Below are 13,344 nucleotides of genomic sequence, written 5' to 3'. Positions count from 1 at the left end.
TTGTCCCCCCCCCACACACACACCTTTTTGGTGCTTGCCCGAGCCAGCTAGCTGTTGTATGGCTAATATCTGCTTATCCCATTGAATTGTCCCTACTTGGATTTAAGCCAACGATGTCCCCTTGGAAGCGCCAGCTTGTCCGTTCCCCCCCTTATTGGTGCTTGTCCGAGCCAGTCATTTGTTGTACCACTATTATCTGTTCTCTCCATCTTACTGTCCTCTTCTGGATTTAAGCGATAGCGATAGCCTGTCCCTGTTCTTTTACCTTAATCCACGACGTACGGTGTCATGCCGAGAGCCCTCGTGAGCCGTCGACCGTCCTATCTCTCTGCCCTAGCATGCTCCAGAGGGGAACATCAATCCCCGTGTGCTGATAGCCCTAGTGTCGGCAGAGAGGGTTAAAGCGGAGCGAGAGGCGCAAACGTTCGATAATTTCCGCGTTCTGTCTTCGCAAAGGGGAGGGGGGCTAAATCCCCCTTTAAGCAGACCTGTTAACATTCGAACTGAACTGCTTGCCAATCTGACAGAGATCGACATCCCACTATTACCCCTTTTCCACCGACGCGATTCTGGTGCTGGTTCGGAGCCAGTGCCAAGTCTGGAACCGGTTCTTTGCTTTTCCACACAAAATAACCTGGCTCTGGGCCAGGAAAACTGGTTCCAACTCAGCACCAACTTTGAGCTGGACCAGAGATAAGAACCAGTTACGTCAGCAAATCAGAAGCTTGCGTTGTCCACAGAGGCGGGAGTAACAAAAAAAATCTGAAAACAATGGCGGCAGCTCCAGGGGTCTAACTGGAAATATTCAATGTGAATAAAGGTTTCTTGACCACTTTTAATGGCTAATTTTGATATGGTTTATTGTTTATATGCGACACAAATGTGTCCCAGACACACAGATCATTGCAGGTTGCTGTAAGCTCCCGAACGGTAAAGTTAGCTTGTTAGCTTGTTGACCAAAACATAGCAACCTAGCATGCTGATATAACTACTGTGGTGTTTCTGGTCAGGCTAACGTTAGCAGCAAAAAAAGCAGCGTAGTATGGTCATAACCATAACAACGGGTGCTAATCAAGTGCTAATGTTGGCTAACATGCTTTTCTAGCGACTGCAATAAATACACATGCAACATAGGGCACGTCCGGTTTTATTCCACAAATGGATACAGTGATACAGTTGAACTCTCTCGACATTTGAGCTTTTTGTGCTCAAAGTTAATCGTAATAAGTTTTTCCACCACATCTCCATTTCTGCTGGTTGTTTTGGGATACAAAAGCGCACGTAAACAGTGACGTAGCGACGCAGCACTACTCTGGAACTCAGTCTGTGGAAAAGCGAGCTGGTTCTTGAATAATCGGCAGGTAGCACCAGCACCGAACTGGCACTAGCACCAGCCCGGAACCAGCACCTGGTTCGTGGCCGTGGAAAGGGGGTATATGAGGTCTTTGTGACACGCCTCTTTAAGCAGACAGGAACTGTTTGAATTTTTCTTCCATAGAGATGCATTATATTGCTCTATCTTGTCAATAATTAAGGATCTTTGGTGTCGCCACCTGGGAGACCGAAGCCAGCCTGCCCTTTAACTAGATGTGACCAACTGACCAGTGTGCCATGACGGAACACAGCGGAACACCAAGATGGGTCCCTCAAACATCTGCCTGGACGCAGACTGTTAGCACCCTTTAAAAACTGTGACACCATAGGGTGTTTTTCAACAGAAAGTCCCCCTACTGAATCATGGAACGCAGAGATAGTTGCAGGATAGACCCTTAGGATGCTAGCTGCCCTGCTGAAGGAAATTGAGTACCACTGCTACAGGAAAAATTTTTCGGATCAAACCCCGGTCATGACACCATGTAGAGAACAACTTTCACCTCTTTTGGTATTGCGTATAGCAAATATCGTATAGTTACTAAGATGAATCATAAAGGGGGTTTTCAATGGAATGAAATGGCACCCACTTCCGCCTCCTAAAGGGGCGTGATCAGTGACGAGATAATCGGTTTAGAACGGTGTAGAATCAGCAGAAGCAGGTGCCGTTGATAACCGTTGGTTTATTTCCACCGTAGAAATGCTCCCGTTTGCCTCCTAAATGGGAGTGGCAGTTGCGTCACAATGAAACCAGAATTTACCCTCATATGAATCGTCTCACTTTATAAACCGTCTCTGCTTATAGTCTCCAGAACAGACTGATTTAACTGTTCAGAGTTAATGGCGTGCTCAGTCCTCTTTGTTCTTTTGATGCTGCTTGTTGGTGGGTGCTCTTTGGTCCAAGGTAAATAGTTTGTGTAGAAAAGGAGAATTTCTCCACAACCAAGGCACTCCAAATGGTTTAAAATGTCTTTATTAAACTGACATGTCCAACATGGACCTAAAAATGCCCAAGCGTAGCGGCTGGGGCCTTCATCAGGGCATGAAATTCTCCTTTTCTACACAGACTGATTTAACTCTTGAGGCAAGGGCTGAGGAGAGGCCAGGCCCACAGCTGCAGGACAGCTGGTCTGGGATGCCAAATTTGACCCTCCTCTTGTGAGAGAGGCCCAGGTTGGCCCTGTACAAGGTGCAGGAGAGCAGGGAACCAATGTCTCATCGGCCACTGTGGAGCGATTAATAGAACTCTGTAGGACCCCTGGCAGATTCTGTCCAATAGTAATGGAATCAAAGGTATTGGAGGAAAGGCATACAACAATCCTTCCGGCCACTCATGAGAGATGATTCACATCTGGCCATGGGTTGTCTCCCTCGGCGCAAAGAGAGCCACCTGGGCCACACCAAAATGTGCCCTGCCCACAAACTTGTGACCATCTCCGGGGGCCACCAGAAAAAGGTGGAGACTGACGCCAAAACTGGAGTCTGTAACACCTTGCAATTGTCTCCAATACCCAAAGGTCTAAAGTCTCCTTCTCCCAACTGACCAGGCGTAGCTGGGAGTGAACCTTGGCGACTGCACCGTAAACCCTATGTACAGCCCCCTCAGGTTCTTGGACCCCAGGGGGCATCCACTTTGGGCCACCCTACTTGTTACTGACAGGGGTAGACGCTGGGTGTGTGTGCGCTGATGGTTCCCCGTTCTAGGTGCGGTATCACAGTATGCGATGTATGCGAAGACTCCTGAGCCTATTCAGTATGGTCTGTGAGCTTGGATGAAACACATTCCCAGGCTGTATCAGCTGAGTGCTGGGTGCTGAGCAATACCAGCTCAAACACTATCAGCTGTGCTAGCACCCGCTATCAGGATTGTGAGTCCCGCAATTTTTGCAGCAGACAGGACTCATTACCACATCACCTGCACCGGCATTCTCTGTGCCACCATCCCCAGATGCTGCGCCCTCTGAATGGGAGAAACAGCACTGCACGCATCCTCAGGGTTCTGCTGGTATCGCTCCACCTCCAGAGGGGATTCTTGCAATCAGGCAATCAGGATGCCTCAAATGTGGGTCCTGGAAAGATGGCAGGTGGCCAGGTGAGGTCCCAGCTGACTGGTCAGTCTCTGGTGGAGCCAACCCTTGAGAGTGGCCACCAGAAGCTGGGAGTGTGAGTCCTCCTCCCCTACTGAAGCCCCATGAGCAGAACTTGGAGGACATAAGGACGAGGGGGAACCACGGTGGATATCACGTGGGTCCATGACCGCATGACAAAAATGGCAAGCCTGAGCTGCCATCTTAGACAGTCAGATAACTCCACTCAAAGTATACAATAAAACTGGCAAGTGTGTTCAAACCTGTTAAGCAGTGATAACCCCACTGGCTCATACACTTTGTAGGCTATTACCTGCGTGATCCTCAGCACTGTTCCGGCATTCAATAAGCAAGGTTTAGTAACTTCAAAGAGAAATCGTATCAATCCTCAGGGAGTCAAGGCGCCTGCGCGAGTAAGGTAACGGATTGGAGGTGTCACAATTTCAAACTTACCGGTCTTGGAGGCGAAGTGAAAGGGAAAAGAGGCAGAGGCATGTTCCCAGATGCATCCGCTGTGGGACCAACCTCTAGTCAGTCACATGGCTTTGTTGGTATAAGGGCAATTCCATATCAGTTGGAACAGGTCCGACACCATGGTCCTCAGTTTTTCCTGATTTTTGGTCCAAATGTTCCTCCATGTCTCATTAGAAGAAAACCAACATTTTAGCTGGGTATCTTGTTTAGTTTCTGAGATATGGCTCTTCAAATGTGGTTAGACGCGTCCTAAAAAAAGGCTGAAAATTCCTGTATTTAATGAGCACCACTTTTTTTTAAACCCCTCTCCTCTCTTAAGGCTACCATATTATTTTCTAAAAATTTGAACACTGGGGCAGTACCCGGTGTTGTTGTCCAAAATCATAAAGGAATTACAGTCCTTCCCACCATTGGAGACTTATTCATCGAAACAAACCCATATTTGTTTTGAAAGCAATGAAAAAAAAACTGTTTTTGTTCTGTTATGGTCATGAATGGCTAGCACTCACAGTTTTAAAACTCTACATATATATAGTCCATGAATAAGAGAACATGTTGACAAAAAATTGAGAATGTTAGTTTTCGTATTTCGAGGCTATGAGGCTTCAAAGTTGGCCAAAATGGCGTTTTTTCCTAAAAATGCCACTTTTATTGCCTTTTTCCAAGGACAAGATGAAATGCAAATCCAACATTTCTTTTTTTCTGCAATAGTGTGGCACTTTGTAGATCATGTGAATGTGGTAGATCCAACCTGTCCATTTTAATATCCCCACAGCACATGTCTGAAGTTAGAAAAACTGTCTTGGCTGAGGGAGGTGTTGGTTTGATTTGTATGAACCTCTTAGAAGGACAATATGGGGTGTAAACCCATTTTTTTCTGTTTGAGGGATCAGAATGCCATCTTGTAAATAGGATAAAAATGTTGTATCCCATTTTTACTCTTTAGTGATCCCTTAAAATATGTCCAAAAGTTGTCAAAAATGAAAAAGGCAACTAAATTGAGGGGCTTAAATGGCCAAGTGGATCAAGTCACACAAGGCTACAAATGTAATATAAGACAGATGAGATACTGAGGGAGAACACTGTGAAATGTTTAACCCTGTTACGATGGCCTTTGAACCCACCGTGTCCCTAATATCCTGTGATAACCGGAAGTTGGTTTAAAACAGGAAATAAACTTTAAAAAGGCTATATCTAGAGAACGGAAGGTCATAGAAATAAACATTCACGACTTCCGGCATGACGAGTTAGTGAGCAGACGTGCGAAAGGGGGCTCCGGCTAAACTTTCATATTTTTTAAGCTGAACGACTTTAATATCTAATTATTCTCTTTTGGTTGACTGGCAATTGGACATTTACAGATACATTACGTGAAAGTATTAAGAAATAGGCCAAATGAGCAAGCAGAAACAGCAAGGAGCTCGAGCTAGCGTTTCGGCTAAGTTAGCTAACATGGCCAAGGACGCTGACTGGACTAGCAAAAATGAAGACAGCCCGGTTACCAAAAGCGACCTAGCAGCTCTACTCAATGATCAGCGTGAAAGCTTCAAGACTGATGTGGCCGTTTTGATTCGCGAGTCAACAGAATCCCTTAGGTCATCGGTGGATTCTCTGGGACAACAGGTGTCATCATTTAATGGCCGTCTCACTCAAACAGAAGTTTTGGCTGGGGAAAACTTTGGGAAAATCAACGAGATGGAGACTGCCATTAAAACGCTTCAGTCTCAATGCGGAAAACTTCTGGACAAAGTTGACGATCTCGAAAATAGATCCAGGCGTTCGAATCTGAGACTTATCAACGTGCCCGAGGAGAGTGAGAAGGGCCTGGACCCGACTACGTTTGTGTCGGACTTGCTGATGACGGTGACTGGCTCCGAAGTCTTTGATAGCCCCCCTGAGATAGAGAGAGCTCATCGCTCCTTCCGCAGATCGGGGGACAGTAGGCCTAATGCAGAGAAGCCGAGAGCCTTCATCGTGAAATTTCTCCGTTACCAAGATAAAGAGAAAGTCCTGAGATGGGCCAGGAAACATAAGATGACTTACCGTGATTCTGAACTGAGAGTCTACCCTGATATCAGTGCTGAACTGAACAAACAACGAGCGTCATTTAATCCGATTAAAAATTCACTGTATCTGAAAGGAATAAAGTTTCGCCTGCTGCACCCGGCCCGTCTTCACGTTTCATTCCATGACCAGGACTACTACTTCGATTCGCCTCAAAAAGCCCAGAACTTCTATGACCAGCACGTCAACATCCCTGACGAATAGGCTGCAATGGAGAAGAGACCGGTCTCATCCATCCCGAGATGTTTGTTACAGCCAGCAAGCTAGAATTTTCTGTTAATTTGGACTTATAAGGCGCTGTTGTAAGTATTTTTTTTTTAAAGATTTGTGACGACCTGAATCCTATCTTATCATAGACTAACCGTTTTAATTTGTTATTCTTTACACATATAATAAGTCGTTAATAATAGCCTATAAAAGGGTACATGCCTATTAGGCCACTACATCTCCCTACCGATCTTATTTTGGTGTTAATTCTCAGCGTCACATAATTCATTACTCTAAATAGGAGCCCCCTGACTCAAGTAGTAGAGAAGTAGCTCATGCCATCTGGAAGTGGCATATTTTGGATAATCCTGCTGCTAGTTCTAGTTCTAAGAACATGCTTAGGAATGTTAGATTTTGCATTCATGTTGTGCACTCTCCGTTCTGAGAGTTTAATATGGCGGGGTTTTCTGGGAGGGGAATGGGTGGGTGGGTGGATACATATGTGTGTGATTGGGAGGGGGTGGGTAGTTGTGTCCTCACTACGGTTGTTGGTATATATGTGTTTTGTTTTTTTTTCTCCCTCCCCTTCCCCTGCTTTCATCTTCTCATGTCAAGGCAGTGTCACTATTTTACATAGCCTACCTCTGACCATTACATATGAGTAACATAATAAAAGACAAAGGAGCAAGCCTGAGGTTGGTATCCTGGAATGTTAAAGGCCTTAATAGCCCAGTCAAGAGAGGCAGAATTCTATCTCATTTAAGACACTTAAAAACCGATGTAGCTTTCCTACAGGAGACCCATCTGATCACTAAAGATCATCACAGATTGAGGGCATCATGGATTGGTCAATGTTTCCACTCCAATTTTAGCAGTAAAGCACGGGGTGCAGCTATTGTATTCCATAAAAAAGTTCAGTTTACCCCATCTAATACAATAGCTGATAATCAAGGCCGATTCATTATAGTTACAGGCGCTCTTAACAATGAAGCAGTCACTCTTATAAACTTGTATGCGCCCAATTGGGATGATGAAGCGTTTGTTACAAAGGTGATATCGTCTCTTCCAGATTTGAGTAGTTATAAATTAATTTTGGGGGGTGACCTTAACTGTGCAATGGACCCGGTTTTGGACAGATCCTCCTCCAGACAGCACGCTCCATCTAAAATGGCCAAAGCCTTCTCATCTTTCATGAACCACATAGGAAGTGTGGACCCATGGCGATTCCTCTACCCTGATAAAAAACAATTTTCATTTTATTCCCATGTTCATAATAGTTTCTCACGAATAGATTACTTTTTCATTAGTAATGATTTCCTTCCAGCTGTTAATCACACGGAATACTCAGCCTTAGTCATATCGGATCATGCACCACTACTTCTTGACCTTTCTTTTGCACTCTTACAAAAAACACGCCCTCCCTGGAGGTTAAATTCTGCACTGCTTAACGATAATGCATTTAATTGTATGATTTCTGCAGCAATTGATAATTTTCTTATAAATAATGATTCAGATTCCATATCTCCTTCTTTGCTTTGGGAAACATTTAAAGTGGTTATTCGGGGAGAGATTATATCGTACTCTGCGAGCATAAATAAATATAAAAAACAAAAACAAGAGCAGCTAATGGAAAATATTAAACATCTGGATAACAAACTATCAGTATCACCATCCCCAGAACTTATAAAAGACAGACAAAATCTACAAATGGAATATAATCTATTTACAACGCATGAGACCGAAAAACTACTATTGCACTCACGAGGATTTTTGTATGAGCATGGTGAGAAAGCAGGACGGCTGTTGGCTCACCAGCTCAGGAGTCGAACAGCATCTCAACAAATTAAACAAATTAGAACTTTTTCAGGAGAAGTTACAGTGCTTCCGTCTGTCATTAATGATACCTTTAAAAATTACTACTCTAAACTATACACTTCTGAAGCCTCTAACACTGACACATATAGGACAGAATTTCTTGATAATTTGGAATTCCCATCCATTGCTACAGGCAAAGCAAGTTATATGGATCAACCTCTGAAAATTAGTGAAATTACTGATGCAATTAAACTAATGCAAAGCAGCAAAGCCCCTGGCCCGGATGGATATCCGATAGAATTTTATAAAAAGTTCATTGATAAACTAAGCCCTCTTCTTCTTAAAATGTTTAATGACTCTTTGGATCAGGGAACCTTACCTAAAACCCTCACAGAGGCCTCCATAACCTTATTGTTGAAACCAAACAAAGACAGTGTTGAGTGCGGCTCCTACAGGCCAATCTCACTCTTGAATAATGACTATAAGATTCTAGCTAAAATACTTGCACTGAGATTGGAACCTGTTTTGCTGGACATCATATCGTCAGACCAGACGGGATTTATGAAAAATCGTCATTCCTTCTCAAATATTCGCAGACTTCTTAATATCCTTTTATCCTCAGCTCCTGTTGAGACATCAGAAGTGGTGGTCTCACTAGATGCTGAGAAAGCATTTGACAGGGTGGAGTGGGAGTACCTGTTTGATGTCCTAAACAGATTTGGTATGGGTTCCAAATACATCTCATGGATAAAGTTACTATATACCTCACCTAAAGCTTCAGTGAATACAAATGGAATGAGATCTCAATACTTTACACTCTCCAGGTCCACCCGTCAGGGGTGTCCCCTGAGTCCCCTGTTATTTGCTGTGGCAATTGAACCATTGTCTATAGCACTCAAGTCAACTAGCTATAATCAGGGGATTACTAGAGGTGGCACCAAACATATACTTTCACTTTATGCAGATGATTTATTGTTGTTTATTTCTGATCCATTAACCACTATCCCTCGCATAATCGAACTATTAGATAAATTTGGAACCTTTTCAGGTTATAAACTGAATTACTCAAAAAGTGAATGTTTCTTGGTAAACAACCCAACCCCACACATTACTGATGGAGACCTTCCCTTTAAGCTGTCTGGAAACACCTTTAGATACTTAGGGGTGAATATCTATCAACATTTATCAGCCATTTACAAAAATAATTTTCTACCTTTAATGGAACAGATTAAACTAGATTTGGAAAAGTGAAATGGTCTGCATTTAACAATTGCAGGTAGGATAAATTGTATAAAAATGAACGTGCTCCCTCGGTTTTTGTATCTTTTTCAGTGTCTGCCAATCTTTTTGCCAAAATCATACTTTAGTACAGTTGACAAATTGATCTCCTCCTTTATATGGAAAAATGGGACCCCCAGGATCAAACGTGGGTTTTTACAAAGAGACAGATCAGTTGGTGGATTAGCACTCCCAAACTTGAGAAATTATTATTGGGCAGCCAACATACAAAAAATGATCCTTTGGGTTCAGGCGCCGACACTAAATTGGTGTGAGATCGAGGCTAGTTCATGTCCCTCCACTTCACTTTTGGCTTTGCTCACATCTAAACTACCCATTCAGTCAACCCAATACACAGGCAACCCTATCGTTATTACTACTTTAAGGATCTGGTCTCAATTTAGACTAACTTTTGGACTCAAGGGGGCATCCAACCATAGCCCCATTTGCAACAATCACCTTTTTCTTCCCCCCAGTGTAGATGCAGCCTTCTCCTTTTGGCGAAGGGCAGGCCTTACAAATCTAAGAGATCTCTACACTGATAATTCCTTTGATAGCTTTGGCAAACTCTGTGAAAGGTTTAACCTCCCACAGTCACATCTTTTTCGTTATTTCCAGATCCGTAACTTTGCCAAGCTGAATAATTCAATCTTTCCAAACTCTCCACCTGATTCTGCTGTCGATTCAATTTTAGACATTCCTGCTAGTCAAAAAGGCCTCATTTCCAGAATATATATTTCAATATCCCAGCTCACAGAGACCCCACTTGATCAGATAAGAAAAACCTGGGAGGAGGAGCTGGGTTGCCCTATTGCTGACAATGACTGGGAGGAGGCACTCAGCAGAGTGAATGGGAGTACGTCTTGTGCAAGGCTGAGTTTAATACAGTTTAAGGTGGTTCACCGCACTTATTTTACCAATTCTAAACTTTCCAAAATATATCCTAATGTCACAGACTCCTGTAACAGGTGTAATTTATCTCCAGCAGACATGACACACATGTTTTGGTCTTGTCCTTGCCTTCATGATTACTGGACAAATATCTTTGGTCATTTGTCCAAATTTCTAAGTGTTACATTACCACCAAGCCACCAAGTTGGTATCTTTGGGGTAATACCAAATCATGAGAATTTTAGAAAGTGGGCAAAGGACACTATTGCCTTTGCATCCTTATTAGCGAGGAGGAGAATACTACTAGGATGGAAGTCACCGCTTGCCCCCACGGCGTCCACATGGCTTAAAGACCTTATGATGTTCCTCAATCTAGAAAAAATTAAATACAATTTAAGAGGGTCTCCTGAAAAATTTGAGTTAGTTTGGAATCCAACACTGGAATACATAAGAGAATTAAAAACTCTCGAAGATAAATGAGCACCCTTTTTGAACAGCACTATCTTTTGGCATGCCTCAGGGTTGTCAGAGTACAAGTTGACCTTGACACCTTATTTCCTTACTGACCCCCCCCCCTCCTTTTTTTGTTTTATTTTTTGTTTTTTGTTTGGTTTTGTTTTGTTTTCTATTCTTTTCCCTATGTTTCCATTGGCATGTATGGTGCAGATGATGTGCACTTCTCAACCTTATCTTAAAAATAATAATTTATTCGCATCATGGACATTTTGAATGTATGTTGTATTATGCATTGTATCATTTGTTACATTATGCATTGTATTATTTTTAATTTGGTGTTTATAGTATAATCTGTACGGTGTAGAAAGTGTAGTGTGGATAACTGGGTAGGGTGGGGAAATGAAAGGGTATGTTGTTGAAGAAAAATGGAAAATAAGCCTTCTGATGTAAATGGCTCTTTGTTATAACCTGTGAAATCAATAAAAAAATATATGTCAAAAAAAAAAGAAATAAACATTCACTTCTTGCTTGATCCTCATGGTCGAATTATGTCTGATGGAGCAAATCAGATTGAGTCTACGACCTTCCGTTCAAGAGTTGTTCGCAAAAAACTATTTCCCATTGTAACGAATGGGAAAAAACAAAAAACTGAAATTTGCTTAAGTGTTGAGGCCAAAATCATGGTTTGAGATATTGTGTAGGAGTATGTTTCAGACCATTTGGAGTTGATTGGTACCCACTTTGTGTGACATAAAAAAAATCCCCCCTTAGGGTTTAACTTATGGATGGATATGGATGACCAAAAAGTGTAGGATTTTCACTGGTCCTAGGGTTATGTTTATCTAAGTGGATCTCGGGTTAATTGTCCAGGGATACCATTAGAACAAATCACAATGCATGCTGCATCCAACGGTAACTCCAACAGCAACCAGGAGACAATATGCTTCATGCAGAAGAAATTTGTTTATAAGAATGAACCTCAGTTAAGGACACAGTGGGTTCAAAGGCCATCATAGCAGGGGTTATACATTTCACAGTGTTCTCCCTCAGTATCTCTTCTGTCTTATATTTCATTTTTAGCCTTGTGTGACTTGATCCACTTGGCCATTTAAGCCCCTCAATTTAGTCGCCTTTTTTCATTTATGACAACTTTTGGACATATTCTAAGGGATCAATAAAGAGTAAAAATGGGATATAAGATTTTTATCCTGTTTACAGGATGGCATGCTGATCCCTCAAAAAGCCAAAATGGGTTTACACCCCATATTGTCCTTCTAAGAAGTTCATACAAATCAAACCAACACCTCCTTCAGCCAAGACATTTTTTCATTTTTTCTAACTTCAGACATGTGCTGTGGGGATATTAAAATGGACAGGTTGGATCTACCACATTCACATGATCTACAAAGTGCCACACTATTGCAGAAAAAAAGAAATGTTGGATTTGCATTTCATCTTGTCCTTGGAAAAAGGCAATGAAAGTGGCATTTTTAGGAAAAAACGCCATTTTGGCCAACTTTGAAGGCTCATAGCCTCGAAATACGAAAACTAACATTCTCAATTTTTTGTCAACATGTTCTCTTACTCATGGACTATATATATGTAGAGTTTTAAAACTGCTAGCCATTCATGACCATAAGAGAACAAAAACAGGTTTTTTTTTTCATTGCTTTCAAAAAAAATATGCGTTTGTTTCGATGAATAAGTCTCCAATGGTGGGAAGGACTGTAATTCCTTTGTGATTTTGGACAACAACACAGGGTACTGCCCCAGTGTTCACATTTTTAGAAAATAATATGGTAGCCTTAAGAGAGGAGAGGGGTTTAAAAAAAAGTGGTGCTCATTAAATACAGGAATTTTCAGCCTTTTTTTAGGATGCGTCTATCCACATTTGAAGAGCCATATCTCAGAAACCAAATAAGATAACAAGCTAAAATTTTGGTTTTCTTCTAATGAGACATGGAGGAACATGTGCACCAAAAATCAGGAAAAACTGAGGACCATGGTGTCGGACCTGTTCCAACTGATATGGAATTGCCCATAATGGTGTCGCGACAGATAGCCTGATGGCATCATTCGTTTTAAGACCGTGGTGACGGTCAGAGAGGTCAAAATAGATCTCTTTCCGGATACAACGGCTTTCAGACTCACTTGATACAACGGCTTTCAGACTCACTTTTGACTCTCCATAGACAGTAAAATAATAAAATAAATTTTCCACAATTCTGAGTAGCCTTTTATAGAAACAATGTTTGTGGGGTACATGTAGTGCTTGCTATGCAAATTAAAGCTGTAGGTATGCTAGGATAATCATGTTGGTTGCAATGGTGGTTGCTAGGTTGACATTACAGTGGTGGTTGCTATGTTGTTGCAGCTCCTATTGAAGACCTATGTTAACAAAGTTTGAATTAAGATTTTAAGTTAACATATTGCTATATGATTTAGCTGCATAGGCTACGTAATGCCCAATCTAATAGATTCAAGCCTACTGCAAGCTAGGCTGAAAACGGAGGAGTTCGGAATGCTGGGGGTGAGCGAAGGTGCGTCTTACAACACGTGTGAGTACACCTTAACATGTTTCGGTACAGTTAAGCTCAATTTCACACCGGAATTCTCCTTTAAGTTTAAGTTAACAGTTCAAGCTAATAGCGCAAACAAAAAGTGGTAAGCGGAATAATAATAATAAGAAGCCTAGGAAAAA

The sequence above is a fragment of the Sardina pilchardus genome, chromosome 7, assembly GCF_963854185.1.
Source record: "Sardina pilchardus chromosome 7, fSarPil1.1, whole genome shotgun sequence".
NCBI classification, from domain to species: domain Eukaryota; kingdom Metazoa; phylum Chordata; class Actinopteri; order Clupeiformes; family Clupeidae; genus Sardina; species Sardina pilchardus.
The sequence above is the reverse complement of the archived record's forward strand: the minus strand, read 5'-3'. Positions refer to the sequence as shown.